The sequence below is a fragment of the Sceloporus occidentalis genome, unplaced genomic scaffold, assembly GCF_023333645.1.
Source record: "Sceloporus occidentalis isolate IW3139 unplaced genomic scaffold, rSceOcc1.0.p SCAF_53, whole genome shotgun sequence".
Lineage (NCBI taxonomy): Eukaryota > Metazoa > Chordata > Lepidosauria > Squamata > Phrynosomatidae > Sceloporus > Sceloporus occidentalis.
The window spans coordinates 2,252,538-2,268,589 of NW_028317033.1; the positions used below are offsets into that span (position 1 = coordinate 2,252,538).

The window sequence follows — 16,052 nt, forward strand, 5'->3', positions numbered from 1 at the left end:
TGCTCAGAAATGGCTGAAACCCGAGATCAACTCTGCTACTAAAATAATGGAGATGGTGGTCATGGATCGCTTTCTCAGGAATTTGCCTACAGAACTACGACAATGGGTCAGCCAAGGGGACCCGAAGGATCCAGAGGAGATGATGTGTCTGGTTGAGAGGTATTTGACCGTTAAGGAGCTGCATAGTACTTCTGCACAGCCAAAGTCCAGATCCCTTAACAACCGGACAAGCGTGAAAACCGGAAGCAAAGGACAAAACCCTGTACCCCGCATGGGACAGTATGACTATGGTGGTAACAGGCACCCAAAATTCCCATTGCGGCCACAAGAGCAGACTGAGGAACACATAAGATGCTTCAAATGTCACGAGCTGGGACATTTTGCGCGTAATTGTCCAGAGGGTGAAGAGCCCATGCAGTGTGATGTAGGAGCCAGGGCCCTACACAAGACTGTGTTGACTTGTTCAAAAATGTGTGTGGTTACTATTGCGATTGATACAACTCATTTAAGACCAGTGAGGGTGGAAGGGAAGAGTGTACAAGCATTGCTTGATTCTGGGAGTGAAGTTACCTTGATAGAAAGTGCTCTGCTTCAGCCAGAGAAAGTAGATACCAGGCAGCTTCTTGATATTGTGTGTATACATGGTGACACCCACTCATACCCCACGGCAGAGGTTGATATTGTCACGGATGTAGGAAAGGTCAAATGGCAGGTAGGGGTGGTACCCCTATTGCCCTACGATGTAGTATTAGGGAGGGACTTCCCCCATTTCTGCAACATAACAGGAAAACCCTCAGTTCCTCAGGTAACGGGCTCTGAGAAAACCCATGAAGTAGAAGGAATGGATGTTTTTCCTTTCTCCAGTATTGATTGGGAGCCAGGCGATGAACAAGAGTCACCAGTAGTGTGCCTGGGTAACGAAGTAGAACCTCCCCATAATGAGGCCCCCTTAGCACAAGTAGAGTTTCAGGATCTGGGAGTCCACCCTGGAAATTTCCGAGCTGCCCAATGGGAGGATACAACCCTGGCAGCAGCTAGAGAGAATGTGCAAGTAATGGAGGATACCATTGTAAACCCTGACAAGCACTTAAGTTCTCCTTATTTCAAAGTAAAACATAACCTGCTTTACCGGGTAGAGAAGAAAGGGGAGGAGGAGATGGAACAGTTGCTGGTCCCACAATCGTATAGACACACGGTGTTAAAGCTGGCCCATAGCCATGTGCTAGGTGGGCACCTGGGATTTGAGAAGACCAGAGAGAGAGAGTTCTGACCCGGTTTTATTGGCCAGGTATATACGCTGCAATAGAGAGGTATTGCAAATCATGCCCTGAATGTCAATTAAAGGCACCGCACAAAGGTTTCCGCAGCCCACTGGTACCCCTTCCTGTTATCGAGGTCCCTTTCGAATGAATTGCAATGGACCTGATAGGGCCTCTGCTTAAGTCAGCTAGGGGACATCAATATATTTTAGTTGTTGTTGATTATGCCACGCGTTATCCTGAGGCAGTTCCCTTACGCAATGCCTCCTCTAAGAGTATTGCAAGGGAGTTAATGATGATGTTCAGCAGGACGGGTATACCAAAAGAGGTTCTCACAGACCAGGGAACTCCTTTTATGTCCAGGATTATGACCGAGCTATGTAAGCTGCTCAAAATTAAACAGCTAAAAACCTCAGTATACCATCCTCAAACAGACGGACTGGTAGAGAGGTTTAATAAAACATTAAAGGCCATGCTACGCAAAGTGGTAGACAAAGACGGTAAGAACTGGGATTATCTCTTACCCTATCTTATGTTTTCTATTAGAGAAGTCGCACAAGCTTCCACTGGGTTTTCACCCTTCGAATTATTATATGGCAGGCACCCCAGAGGTATTTTAGATGTTGCCAAGGAAACATGGGAACAAGAGCATACCCCTCACCGTAGTATTATAGAACATGTAGCTCAAATGCAGGAGCGTATGGAAGCTATAATGCCCATAGTGAAGGAGAATATGGAAAAAGCCCAGAGGGCCCAACAAGTCAGTTATAACAGGAATGCAAGGCTTCGGATCTTCAAACCGGGGGACCGGGTATTGCTTCTTATCCCTACAGTTGAAAGCAAGTTCCTAGCCAGCTGGCAAGGGCCATATGAAATTATTGAGCGTGTCAGTGAGGTTAATTATAAAGTAAGACAGCCGGGTAGGAGGAAGGCAGAACAGATCTACCATGTGAATTTATTGAAGCCATGGGTAGAGCGAGAGGTCTTCACCATGACCAAAGGGCAACCCACTCATGCTTGTGGGAAAGAACCTGAGGTGTACATTGCTGACACTCTTGCTTCTCATCAGAAACAGGAAGTCAGGGAGTTTGTGTTAAAAAATAGAGATGTGTTTTCCCCAGTACCAGGAAAAACACACATAATCAAACATGATATTATCACCGAACCCGGAAAGAAAATCAATCTGAAGCCATACAGAATACCCGAGGCTAGACGTGAAGCGGTTAGTGCAGAGGTAAAAAAGATGCTAAAACTAGGGGTGATTGAAGTGTCACAAAGCGAGTGGAGTAATCCGATTGTGTTGGTGCCGAAACCAAATGGAGAGATACGCTTCTGTAATGACTTCCGTAAATTAAACAATATCTCCAAGTTTGATGCCTATCCTATGCCTCGGGTGGATGAGCTCATAGAGAGGTTGGGTAAAGCCAGGTATCTGAGTACATTGGACTTGACCAAAGGATATTGGCAGGTTCCCTTAACAGAGAGAGCAAAGGAAAAGACTGCTTTTTCTACCCCTGAGGGGTTGTTCCAATACAATGTGTTACCGTTCGGTTTGCATGGTGCCCCAGCCACCTTCCAGCGTATGATGGATAGGATACTTAGGCCCCATAGAGAGTATGCAGCTGCCTATCTGGACGATGTAGTGATTCACAGTGCGGACTGGGAAACACATCTGATGAAGGCTCAGGCGGTAGTGGATAGTATACGGGCTGCCGGTTTGACTGCCAACCCCGCTAAGTGCTCTTTAGGCTTAGAAGAGGCTAAATATCTGGGTTATACAATAGGGCGGGGGCTCCTTAAACCACAACAGAGCAAGGTAGCAGCCATCTCCAATTGGCCACGTCCTGTAACAAAGAAACAAGTAAGGGCATTCTTGGGCTTAACTGGCTATTATCGCAGGTTCATCCCTGACTTTGCCACCATTACTGCCCCGTTGACTGAGCTCACAAAAGCTAAAGGCCCGGTTATGGTTAAGTGGACCCCAGAAGCAGAACATGCCTTTCAGGTCTTGAAAGAGGCCTTGTGTTCTGACCCCGTATTGGTAGCTCCGGATTTTTCTAAGCAATTCATTGTACAGACCGATGCGTCGGATGTTGGCCTGGGCGCGGTTCTTTCTCAAGCACATGATGGAGAGGAACATCCAGTCATGTATCTAAGTCGGAAGTTAAATCCTCATGAACAGAGGTACTCGGTGGTTGAGAAAGAATGCCTGGCTATTAAATGGGCACTAGAGTCCTTAAGGTATTATCTGTTGGGTCGAAGGTTTACACTGATTACTGACCATGCACCTTTAACCTGGATGAGGCAGAACAAGGAAAAGAATGCCAGGGTTACCAGGTGGTTCCTTAGTCTCCAGCCATTCCAGTTTACTATGGTTCACAGGGCTGGTACTGCCCAGGGTAATGTGGATGGCCTCTCCCGAGTTCACTGTTTGTGGTCCAAGGCCGCTCGCCCCGATGGGTCTGAGCTGGGGGGGAGGATATGTAACAAGGTGTGGGGTGTTGTCGTGGAAGGGGTATACATTCCCCCTCGATTTTGCAGGGTTTTATACGACATATAGGGCAGGCTGGTGCTCCACCCCGCGGTTTACATGCACCTGGACTGACACGGGTTCCAGGCCGGGAGTTTAAGCTGACTCCAATGCACTGGTCAGCTGCAGGTAATTAGCTGCACTGACTGCAATATAACCTGACCTGTTGGACAGAGGGGGAGAGAGAGTTTTGTTTGGAAGCAGCAGAGCTTGCTATGCCCAAAAGAGACCATCAAAGAGGTTGGTGGGATTATGTTTTGTGTTAGTTTAGACCCTTAGTAGTGAGGGAGTTATATGTTAGTAAGCGCTCAGACGAGCTAGGCTTTTGTTTGTAGCGAATTTGTGTTCTATGTAATCCTGTAAATATCTGCATACGTGGACTACAAATAAATCGATGGTGATTACCTAACTGAGATGTGGCGTTAATACCCTAGAGGACCGTGCTGTTTGGTACCCTGTGTGGGTGCAGGATCACACCTGCTTTCTGGCATCCTGACCTCGGCTTGTTGACCACATATTGTACCCATGGGTCCTGTCTGATTTTGGTGTCTCCTATCCAACTGCGCATGACAGGAAGTCAATATTAAAGGCCACCCTGCTTACAAAAACATCTTATAAGAGTCTGACCAGGTAGTATAGAGTCCATCAAATGTTTCCCTCTCAATCAGAGGGTATATGTTGAGATTTCCAAAACAAAGGGATAATGGATTTAGCTGTGTGAGTGACTTCTTATACTCGGCCATTGGAAGAGACGTAAAGTGTAAAAAACCTCAGAGGTAAGTTTATAGTCAGCCCTATTAGTCTTCCGGGTCACCTCTGCAACTTCAGCCCACAATGTGCAAATCTAATTGCAGGACCACCATATTTAAATATATAATTGCACCATACCCCCCAGGCATCTCCTAGCACCCATCTGATTGAGAGGTAGGTACCCTTTTTCTAAAAAATAATTTCTTATTTTATCTGCCTGGATCTCAAATTGTTGTACATCAGTACAGTTTCTTTGCATCCTAAGCATTTGGGCTTCTGGGGCTTCACTAAGCCAAGGGGACAAATGGCAACTAGTGGGTTTTATGTTACTATTTACATCAGTTGTTTTTAATAAAGAACTTTTTCTTTTTCTTGGATCTGCTAAAATTGTATGTAAGAACTATGCCCCAATCGTTGGAGATAGGGGGAAAAATCTTTTAGTTCATGTTCCTCTCCTCTTCATATAAAAAACAAAACATCAATGTAGCTACGATAAGAGACTAGGTTTGCACTCCATTGGTAGTTGATAAAAATACATTTGTCTTCCCAAAAACCCTTGAACAAGCTACCACTGTCTGGTCAGGCAGTGTGATGTTCTATGATACCGCCGGTTGGAGGAAGATCAAGAATCTCCCCAACCGGCCCTGCTCCTCCAGCGGATCTGGATGGGGGTGCTCCAATGCAGCACACTGGACTGCCCGTCCACCGCAAAATGGACCTTTTGCTCAAATATCACAAGAATTTCAATTACCCAACAATGAGATTTTTATTTACCTACGTATTAAAAACCATTTCAGTGAAAAAGGGAGATTAAGAAGTTACAAAACTATTAGAATGTTTTTTTTCTGTTATAAAGGAAAAAAGAGGTAATGGCTAAATGCTCTGAATTACCATATTGACCTGAATATAGGCCGCACCCCCCCGCTTTAAGTCTTTAAAGTGGAGGTGCGGCCTATAATGGCATTCGCAATTAGTATCGCAGGGCGGGCGTTTGTTTGTTTTTCTTTTTCATTTACCCCTGCTGCGGGCAAGCAGCAGGGTTAGGATCCAGATCCCCCACAGCGGTTCTGCATTTTGTGTTCCTGACCTACTTTATTCTGTTTACTGCTGGACTAGTTTAAGAAGATCACCTGCTGTGTTACTGCACTGTTGGTCTTCCTGTTGTGACAGCATCACACTATCTGATTGGATTAACTCACACAGAAAGATAAATAAAACAATCCAATGTTTAAATCTTATTGAAAATCACTTTAGTATTATAAACCAATAGTATCTGGTTCTATCTTGATTGGCAACACTTTTGGAGCTGTAGTGGATTCAGACAACTATGGGAAATGGTGCTCAGTCTCCTACAAGATACAGCTAAAATCAAGCTAAACAATAAACCAGAAGTTGCACTACTACATTTAAATTGGGAAAAGTTACCATTAATCCCCCCAAGGACCTGGCTGTTTTTTCTTTTTGTACCCTTCTGGACGAAGGCCGTTTTAACATTTTTTCAGTGCTCGTGTTTAGCTGTAATTTTCTTCTCTCTAATTTAATGGACCCATACAAGTGATATGTTGTTTTTTTTCAGAACAAGAATGGTTTTCTTTAGATACCATTTTTTTGATAGTATACAAATAATTCAATATAACACAAATAATAATACAAATAATAAAATATGGTGTAAATTTGGAAAAATACACTTTCTATCCCTTTTATTTGAAAAATCATTGTATTGGGCTGCAGGTCAGCAGGAGTCGAGATCGGAAAGTCATTATTAGACAGAAGGTGAGGACTTCGCGCCCCTGGCTTGGATTGGGAGGCTTTTGAAGAAGAAGATGACTTTGGTAGCTCCGGAAGCTATAGATTCTCTGACCTGCACAGAGAACACAAGGAAATGCTGCCACTTTCCCAGGATCTGAGCCTGGCAGGGCTGGTGTACAGGGAACGGACTACTTGCAACTGCTGAAAGGTGGCCTCTCTATGACACCGGAGTCGGCCGATCCCCTAGTCCCAGCTGAAGTGCTGGCAATTGCCCTGCACCTACATCAGCGACAGGGATCAAGGGAGATGCGGCGGCGGGCCAGTGCTGATAAGAGGAGTCTGGTGTAATAGCTCCCTCTAGTAGATGTCTCCACTGTTCTATTTCCAGAATTCAGGCTAGCAGTTGTTCCTACATCGTAGTTCCTCCTGTATGTTTTTCTTTGGTGTAAAACCGGATCGCAGAGCTCCCTTGTAACAGGCCCAAGACGGCAACCCCCTCCCCCCGACCTGATCAGGATACATAGCTTACGTGGAGTGGGATCGGGGTCTGGAGTCGGCATGATAAAACACTGCTCTGTGGTCTGAAAACTGAAACAGTAAACTGGAGCCCTGGGAAAGCAAGTAGAAGCCAGTAATTTTCCAGTACTGCCCATGTACTTTGAATTTGATGCAGTAAAAGATGTCCTTCAACTGTTACGGGACTAATACTTCACAGTACTTATTTTGTACACAATACAACTGGCACGGCTCCAAAATGTTTTGTAGACCTTGGCTCTTGAACAGGTATTTGATTAATTTTTTTGTTTAAATTTCTTTGTTTTACATTCCTAAGATTATAAAATCACCCCTTACTTTGTCCCAATGATTTGCACCATAATATTTAGTACAAAAAAGTTTTTTTTCCACAGGGTTATTGAGCTGTAGGCAACTCTGCACTTTTACACCTGTTTGTAAACGGAAGGTTCAGTCAAGTATTATTATAAAGACCAAAAAGGTACGTGTGTGCTTCTTACTATACACAGCAGTGAAGAGATTCATTGCCTGCCAGGAAAGGAGGCGATGCAATCAGAAAAATGCAATGCATTCTTAAATAATGGGGGGAGAAGACTTAGCTGACTAGTATCTAGAGCAATGCATGCACACTGAAAAACAGATTTCTAAGTTTTTATCCTCCCCTATTCTCTGTGATACTGAGCATGAACTTCAAGGAGAGCAGGACACCACTTGATCTGACCCTGCACAAATCCTCCTTTCTCTGGCCCCGAGGGAGGTTGCCTCTCTTGCCCACCACTAGTTCAAATCCATTGAGTAGATTTCCTATCTGGCCAGAAATTTTCCATTCTATGCTTTTACACTCCTCTCCATCCCTAATATCAGACTTACTTATTATGACGACCAAAACTGGAACAATAAACACGCATGAAACCACTTGGCATCAAACTTATGTAGAATTTTTATTACCCCTAATTTTTCTATAAGTGAATTTAAGAAAATCCCAGGGTCAAAATGAACAAATTTCACAAAATATACATTTGTTGAACATTTCGCATTAGGCATCATATTTTCAAACACAGTACTAAAATAATATAGGATGACTTCAAATTTCACATCTGCAGTCAACTGTTTGGAGACCCTGTGTCCTCCTGTACTCATAAGAACAAAGTCATGTGTTTATGAAGCTACATCTTGGTTAGACATATTGATTTACATAGTTTCCATAAAAATAATTGGAAATAATTATGTTACAAGGTAATGCACGTAAAGGTGCTGTTCCACATACATAGCTTTAATCAAACTCTGTTAAGCATGTTAAGTAAATATGTAATTTACTTACTTCCTTGAATGTTCAATTGCATAAAAAGGAAGATGCCTTTTCCATTTCTATGGCAACAGCCTACTTCTGTAACATAACTATTAGATGGGGATGACTAGGTGGCCCTTGTACCCATGTAAGTGCAGCCGTACATAGCGTACGGTGGGGCATATCCAGTCAGCTGCCACGCATGGCATCATCCGATATGCCACTCGAACAGATCATGAAATTAAGGGGCATTGTCGGGCAGTGGCCCGATGGGAATTAGACAAATTTTGTTAGGTTTTAAAATTATTTATGGGTTTGGACAGTTTTAGTAATTATTAGGTTACAAAAGTATTATGTTTAGCAGAGTAGGTGGAACAGCACCTTTAAATATAGGTGTTAACATGTGTATATATATATTGACAAGGATAAAGAACACACATTCACTCAGTGTCAGCAATACTTGCCTCAAAACCCTGACACTGAACCAGATAAAATACCTTAACAACTATATTAGTAAAAGAAATCTGGAATTTCCTCTAAGACTGGAAGCCTGTTCACCAAAGTATTTACACGAAAGTGCTTATGTGCGCCTCAACTGGAAACACTAATGCTATTTTAAAACAGAAATAAAAGACAAATGTTATTTTACATGGTGCTGGACATTAAATAAAACAACATTTGCTTTAGTGCAAACTTTAATATAATAAGACCAGGAAAATATCCCAGGTTAGGGAAATATCTCATAAGTCTGAAAAAGGGCATGTCTATGTCTTGGCGTATTAACAGGGGTCTTACAAAAGTTTTATTCACTTTCTTGAACATGATTTTTTTTGAGATGTACAATATAAAGGGAAATTAAGTAATGTTTTTGACCTAGTGGAGTGTTCCTGCCTATTATGCTACTTTTTCTACACAACACTGTATATTTAAATTGCCGAGTGGCACAATAACAGTTCATACAAAAGCACACAGGCTTTGATGACAGACATGACAGATACAAACAGCAAGCAAGCAAATTCAAACCAAACTCCTCAAGGTATAAATTGAATATGTGATTGAATAAGACAATTTTAATTTGAACGTACTTTTAAGGAATCACTAGTTTAAGTGATGCTCATGTTACTGGTTTTTATTTTGGCGATCGTCTTTTTTACTTTTTGTACCCCACTGGAAAAAAAACCTATTTTGCCATTTCTATTAACACATTTCTACCATTCCATTTTAGCCTCCATTGTTTAAGTCTCATGAACTTTCTTAACCCTTATGTCACAACTGGCCTAAACTATTCAAACTGACCCTTTTAAATGCTACCAGCTCCCTTTGTTTCCCTCACTCTTTTTCATCCTGTGTAAGTTCTCCCCTAATACTCCAAAATGGTAAATGGTTTGCAATATAAAAATTATCATTAAAGACTAAGTGAGCTTAATATGTACAGCTTGAAGGAACGAGGTCAGAGGGGAGATGTGATAGAAACATTTTAATTCTTAAAGGGATTTAACAAAGTACAGGAGGTTTATTTGAAAGGAGGTCATAGTCTAAAACTAGGGAGTCAAAGGTTTAGATGTAGTTTTCCTTTACTGGGAAAATTGTAGATAAACGGAACAGCACCCCATCAGAAGTGGTAGAGGCTAATACAATAAGGGAATATAAACATGCATGGGACAGGCAAAGGGCTATCTAACATAGCTGAAGGACTAAGACCTGAGTCTGACATCAGGAAAAATAGGAAGACTACATGGGCCAAATGTGCCATTGAATTCTACATTTGTTTCTATACTGCCACTCCAGGGATCATATGTATCTGATATGTATGTGATACCGGAGTGGCCCCTAGCGATATTCATGTGATCCCCCTTGCAAATGTATGGAAAGATTCTGCAGAATCTTCCTTATGTATTTCCCTCTTTCCTCATCTGTTAGCTTCTTGCCTTGCAGGAGATCTGTTTGGCTGGGCACATCTCTTGCTGCCTTGTGGTGTACTCGGCTCCCGACCGCTATAGCACGTCCAGCAGCCAATCAGTGACCCCTAAATCAGGAGCACAGAGGTGCTTACAAAGTACTTTAATCTCCATTCTTTGTTGCTGAGCCTGCAAAGCTAATTGTAGTTTTCCTTTAAGAGACACCGGAGTGCACCCTTTCCTGGAGAAAGCTTTCCTTATCAGGAAAAACAAATACCATAAACTCATAAAATTACTTTATAAACCAAACTCTCCAAGTGTTAGCTTTAACTTGTGGCCTTTATGAAATACAACACCAGAATATTTACTAGGCCTGTTTGAGTTTATGGGTCACAAGTCTGAACCTCTGCGCCACTCTTCCTAACAAAGTAGCATTTCGGTCATTCTGGCATCCATATAACATCCTTACACCTTCAAAACAAGATAGAATGCATTGTGTACCATAACCCACCTTATAACTCTTGTTATATGTAATAAAGTGTCTGACATACCGGTTTTATATTTTATATAGAAATATAATTAACTCCTACAGAGGAAACATTCATTAGTCACAATGATTATTAAATTACAAGATGTAACTACTAAACATTATCCCTGTGATTGGAACATTTTGTTTATGACTGGAACTATTTCACTATGAAACATTCTCAATATTACAACAACTTTTGCATTAGCTTTCACATTTAACATACAGCTCCTCTAAAATAATCTTGTATCAACCAGGTGAACCGAAGGTCATCAATGAAGACCCAATACAAAACATTTCAAAACAACTGTGTTGAAACATTAACAGTACAAAGAGAACAATGGATGCTAGTGTTTAAACCTTGCCTAGAGAATCCAATTGTTTTTACAGGCAGTTTCTTTCTTGCTTAATATAAAAAAAACACAGAAATACTGAAATCAAATAAGTGAACCGCTTTATACTTATAAATATATACTTATTTGCGGCATACTACTGGCCTCTCTCACACTTTTTCATGATGGACGTCTAACACTTTTTTTAACGTGGGTTATAACAAATTTCAGACTTACTTGTTCATTGGTCAAAACCAATTATGTTTTTTAGGTTATTCCTTTTCTTATTGCATACTACAGTGGGAAGTGGTCCCGTGGTAGAATTATTCTAAAATAAAAAAAACATAACTCTGCATTGGCTATGTTGACCCCCGGTGTTTAGAATTTCCGATTTAACTTCAACACAAATCCCAATTCTAGAAATAAAATAAAAAAATCTCAGCTTGCATAGACTTAAAAGATATGCCATTTTTTAATCATGTTATTAATATTGGATTCCTAAACTATTTGAAGTACATGTCATAACCCATTATATACCTGTAAAGAAGACATTATATCAAGAGAGATCATCCTCTGTTAAACAATGACATCATTATCATTCTGTGGCCCCAGAAAGGTGACATTTCTATAATGCACTAAATACAATATATAAGATACCATACAGACCATATTAAATGTTGTTTACAATTTAAAGCAGCAGCACACACACAATATTGCATGTTCCTACAGAGAATATAGTTAACAATGTAAAATTCATTCAGGTAGATAGGAAGCTGTTATAAGTGGCCTCAATATAGTGTTCTCGTGTGTGTGTGATCAGTTTACACTCCATCAAAAACTTAGACTTCTTGAGTCAGGACAGACCCGGATTGGCTAGCTTCACAAAACATCATTTTCAGGAAAACGGCAAGTGCTGCTGTAACAAATGTGTCTATACTATGAACTTCACAGAGGTGATGCTCCATCAACTGCTCTCATTAACATATGTTTAAGTCTAGTGCATGGATGTGTTGCTTGGGGGGCTTGAACATTTTGACTTCTCAATCATTTTACGCAACCCCTTTGCAACTTTAGGGGGCAGCAAATGGGTATATATTACTGTATACTCTTTAAACTGAGAAACATGAGCAGGTTGAAAATGTTTCACCGCTAAGGAACAAATGGATTATCAAAATTTGTCATTGTTTTTAATTCAGTAAAAGTCTTAGTACACTCTCTTGTAGAAGAATGGTCAGAATTCAAACTCTCCTCCAAACTATACTGCCTTGTTTTCCAGTGCTTCCAACTTTTTGGGAACTCAATCAAGACACTCTCATGCAGTGTAGCTGGAGGAAGTGGGGGTGGCGGTGGAGTCATAAAATTGTGATCAAGTTCCCCCCCTGTGTCTACATTCTCCACCATGCCTATGGCACTTACATTCTGGGGGACTATTTCTGCAACATTACTGTTAAATGTTAACAACGGAGCATCATTGTCATGGAAGGAAGAAGGGAAATTTTCTGACATCTCTCTCGTCTCCTTGTCTTTAGTAGTTTCTAAATCTTTACAGTTTGGATTTGAGAAAACACCCCAGTTTCCTATCACTGGAAACTCTTTCCGCTCCTTCTGCTTCTTGCTCCTGAGATAATGTTTCTTTTGGTGCATTCCCAGAGCTGCGGCAGTCTTACAAACTTTGGAGCAATGGATACAGACAAACCCTTTAACACTACGCTCTGCTAGATGCCTTTGTTCGTGATTCTTTTTTGTGCAGAGATAGAGGAACTGTTGAGGACAGAATTGACAATTGTACATTTTTTCACCAGTGTGTATCCTCTCATGCTTTTTAAGAGATTCATTTAACATGAATGACTTGCTGCAATACTGACAGGTATAATTCCTCACAGCCTGATGAATGCGTTCATGTTTGGTTAAATTTCCAGGGAAGGAGAAGGACTTTCCACATGTTTTACACGGATAAGGTTTCTCTCCAGTGTGACAGCGCATGTGAACTTTTAAGGTTGAAGGATTCCGAAATGATTTTTGACACAATTCACAAAAGTAAGACTTGGTAGCTAGTTGCCAATCCTCCGCAGTTTCCATTTCTTCTTCTTCTATTGTAGTTTCCGTACATTTAAAGTCTACTGTCTGTATATTTTCTGCAACACTATTCTCATTTTCTTCAACTGCATTCTTGGATGAGCACTTAATGTCTGCTTTGCTTATTTTCTCTTCAACAGCTTGTAACCTGTTGTGTTTTTTCCTTTTCTTTAGCTTCCTGAATTTCTTAAGGTGCTTAGACTTCTTCTTGGGCTTGTAATTGTAGTATGGGCGCCATGGCTTGTCAGACACATCGTGATCGCTAGTGTCATCATACATCTCTTCCATCTTGAGACTTTCTGTTCTCCGAAGTCGAACGGAGCTCCTTTCTTTCTTCTCCTCATCAGAATGTAACACAGTTGCTTTCTTCGCTTTGACCTCTGAGTGTTTTGGTCTTCCGCTTTTTCTGAAAAACAATGATGATCCAGAGATTTGCCTTTTCACCAGAGCTTCACTTCCAATCTTTACTGTGATCTGGCATAGAGGAGCAATACCACTGTTTACTAGAGTTCCAGGTAATGCTGGTTTGGCTATATAGGTCTCTGTTTTGTTCCCTTTTTGGATGACACTTTTGTTCTTCTTTGAAGAAGAAACAGAAACTCCCCTTTTTTCCTGAGGAGTTTCTTTAGCTTTGTCTTCCTCAATTTTCTCCTCCTCTCTTGTAGGTTGTGAATCTATAAACACTTTGTTTATATCTTGATAAGTATTATCTTTTTCTACAGAAACATTGGTTCTGTCGTTGTACCATCCTATACCATTTGTTGTTGTTCCTGTGATGGAATTCCCATGCATGATCACAGATGAGACCCTACTGCTGTGCATGATCACAGAAGGTGCTGAGGTGGTACAATTGATAATGGAAGGCATATTCTGTTCCATGTTGCAAGATGGGCTGACTATATTATCATTCTCCTTAGGAGCAGAGTCTATATCCAAATTTTGTGTCACAGCAGGCAGGTCATTAGCAGAGTGTAATATGTCAAATGGCCAGACATCCTGGTTTGTAGTTGACTTTGAAATACTCTGTGAAGGAGCATCCAGTGTACAAGAAAAACTGTCCCTGGTTTCCAAAGCAAAAGGCTGACAACTAAGTGTATTCTGAACAACAGAGGTTGTGTTAAATGAGCCTGGTCCTTGAAAATGTGTTCCTGTGTTTTCTGTTGCACCATTCGCAGAGTTTCTTAGTGGTGCTCTTCTACATTTCATAGGCAAAAGTCTATAGAGCTTGTAAGGATAAATGCTGGGTTTTATCCCTCGATTAGTTTTGTTCCCTACCCCCAGCCTTGGGTCAATTCCATGAGATGATTTCTGATGGTTTTTCAGGATGTAGTAAGTCATAAAAGTCTCTAGGCAGAATATACACTGATATCTCCTATCACCTGTGTGCCAGATTTCATGTTTAGTACGGTACTCTGCTAGGGCAAACACTTTGTTGCAGTAATGACAAGGGTATGATTTCCTCCATGAATGGACATTTGAATGCCGCCGAAGACTAGACAGTGTTACATAATTACGCTTGCAAACAATACACACATAAAATATCTTGCCATCTATTATTTTTACAAAATGATCAGTTCCAGGTGAGGTGATACTTGAAAGATTATTTTGGTCCGAAGACGTACAAAAATTGTCTGCGGTTATGTCCCCAGAAAATCGTCTTGACAACCTAATATCTTTCTCCGTATGAACCACCTTAAAGCAGATTTGCTCATGCCGCTGTAATCTTTTTAAGTGTGCAAATTCTTTGCTGCAGTTTTTGCAATGGTAAATATCTTGTTGCTTTTTAGAATAACCATAAATTGCTTGATCTGGGAAAGCCTGGGCCACATGTGAATTACCCAGAGGAAGCTGTGGTAGGTGGCCTTCATTTTCTCTACTATTGCAGAAATCTGTGGGTTTAGCTAACTGCTCACCCACTGCTGGACTGTTGACATTTGTTGCCAAGGTACCACTCTGGATTATAGTTTGTGGTGTAAAACATTGAGGCTCTAGAAGAGGAAGATTACTGGCTGGCTTTGTTTCTTGAATGGTAGAAACTGAATGAGATATTGTGCTTTCTTCTGCCCTTGAATGATCATTTTTATTTCCATGGTCAAATACAGAATCCCTTTTTAAATCTGCATCTCCAGAAGACACTGCATAAGAGTGTTCAGCCAGGGTGTTCACCGACTCCCCATCATTACATGCAGAATTCTCACAGTCAACTCTACAATTTACATCTGTTGTTGTCCCGCTGGATTTCTTGAAGTTAGCTCTCAAATCAAGTGGAGAAAACACACTAACTTCCGTTTCGAGAATGGAAAAAGCATTAGTGATCCTTGGCCCACTAGCCACAGCTGGGTCATCTCCTTTCTTCTCTACACCTTCTGATTTTAGAGTATTCTGTCCTCTATACAATGGGACTGCCATATTTTCTTCAGTTTCTGAGGACTGTGCGTGAACTGATGATGAAGACCTCTTACAACTCTGGGTGGAAGTTTTGATATTCTCTAAAAAAGTTATTCCTAGTTTCTTCCCAGCATCTGCAAGATCGCTCAGCGCTTCTTTTCTCTTTACTGCAACCTTGGAACTGTATATGTAATTTAGTATTTCAGTAAATGTGTCTGCTTTAAAATCAGTAAGTTCCAACACATGTCCCTGGATTAAGATGCTCTGGCTCAGGAACTGGTTTCTGAAATACAAACTGGAAGCCGCAAGGATATTTCTGTGTGCCTTGAACTTGGTATCTTCAACAACAATAGTGACATCACACAAGGATCCTTGCATGCGCTGTTCATTTAGACTACAAAGAAGGGCTTCCCCATGAAGACAGTCCACTATGTCTCCAGAGCTGCACATCATGATCTAGATACCTGTGGTAAAACAGATAAAAAAGAAAGAGGGATTCAATGTTTGCACAAAAATAAATAAATATAGCTGTCACTGCAGATTGTGAGGTTTGGAAAACTATTTAAATGTAATCATAATGTGGAAAGGATGAAGCCATAGAGTTTTACGTTTTAAACAGAATACATTTTCTTGTGAGTTTAACCTAAGTTCATGGGAAAAAGAATAACTAGAGGGTATTACTACTATTGCACCACTGATAATCAGGTGGAGTGCCAAATTCAGCTACTTAGCAATAGCAAAAC

At 41.0% G+C, this 16,052-nt stretch overlaps 1 pseudogene; it reads right to left on the reverse strand.

Annotated features, from left to right (window-relative positions):
- Window positions 1-3,138: 3,138 nt before the first annotated feature.
- Window positions 3,139-15,759, reverse strand: LOC149288195 (zinc finger and BTB domain-containing protein 38 pseudogene; annotated as a pseudogene).
- Window positions 15,760-16,052: the final 293 nt, after the last annotated feature.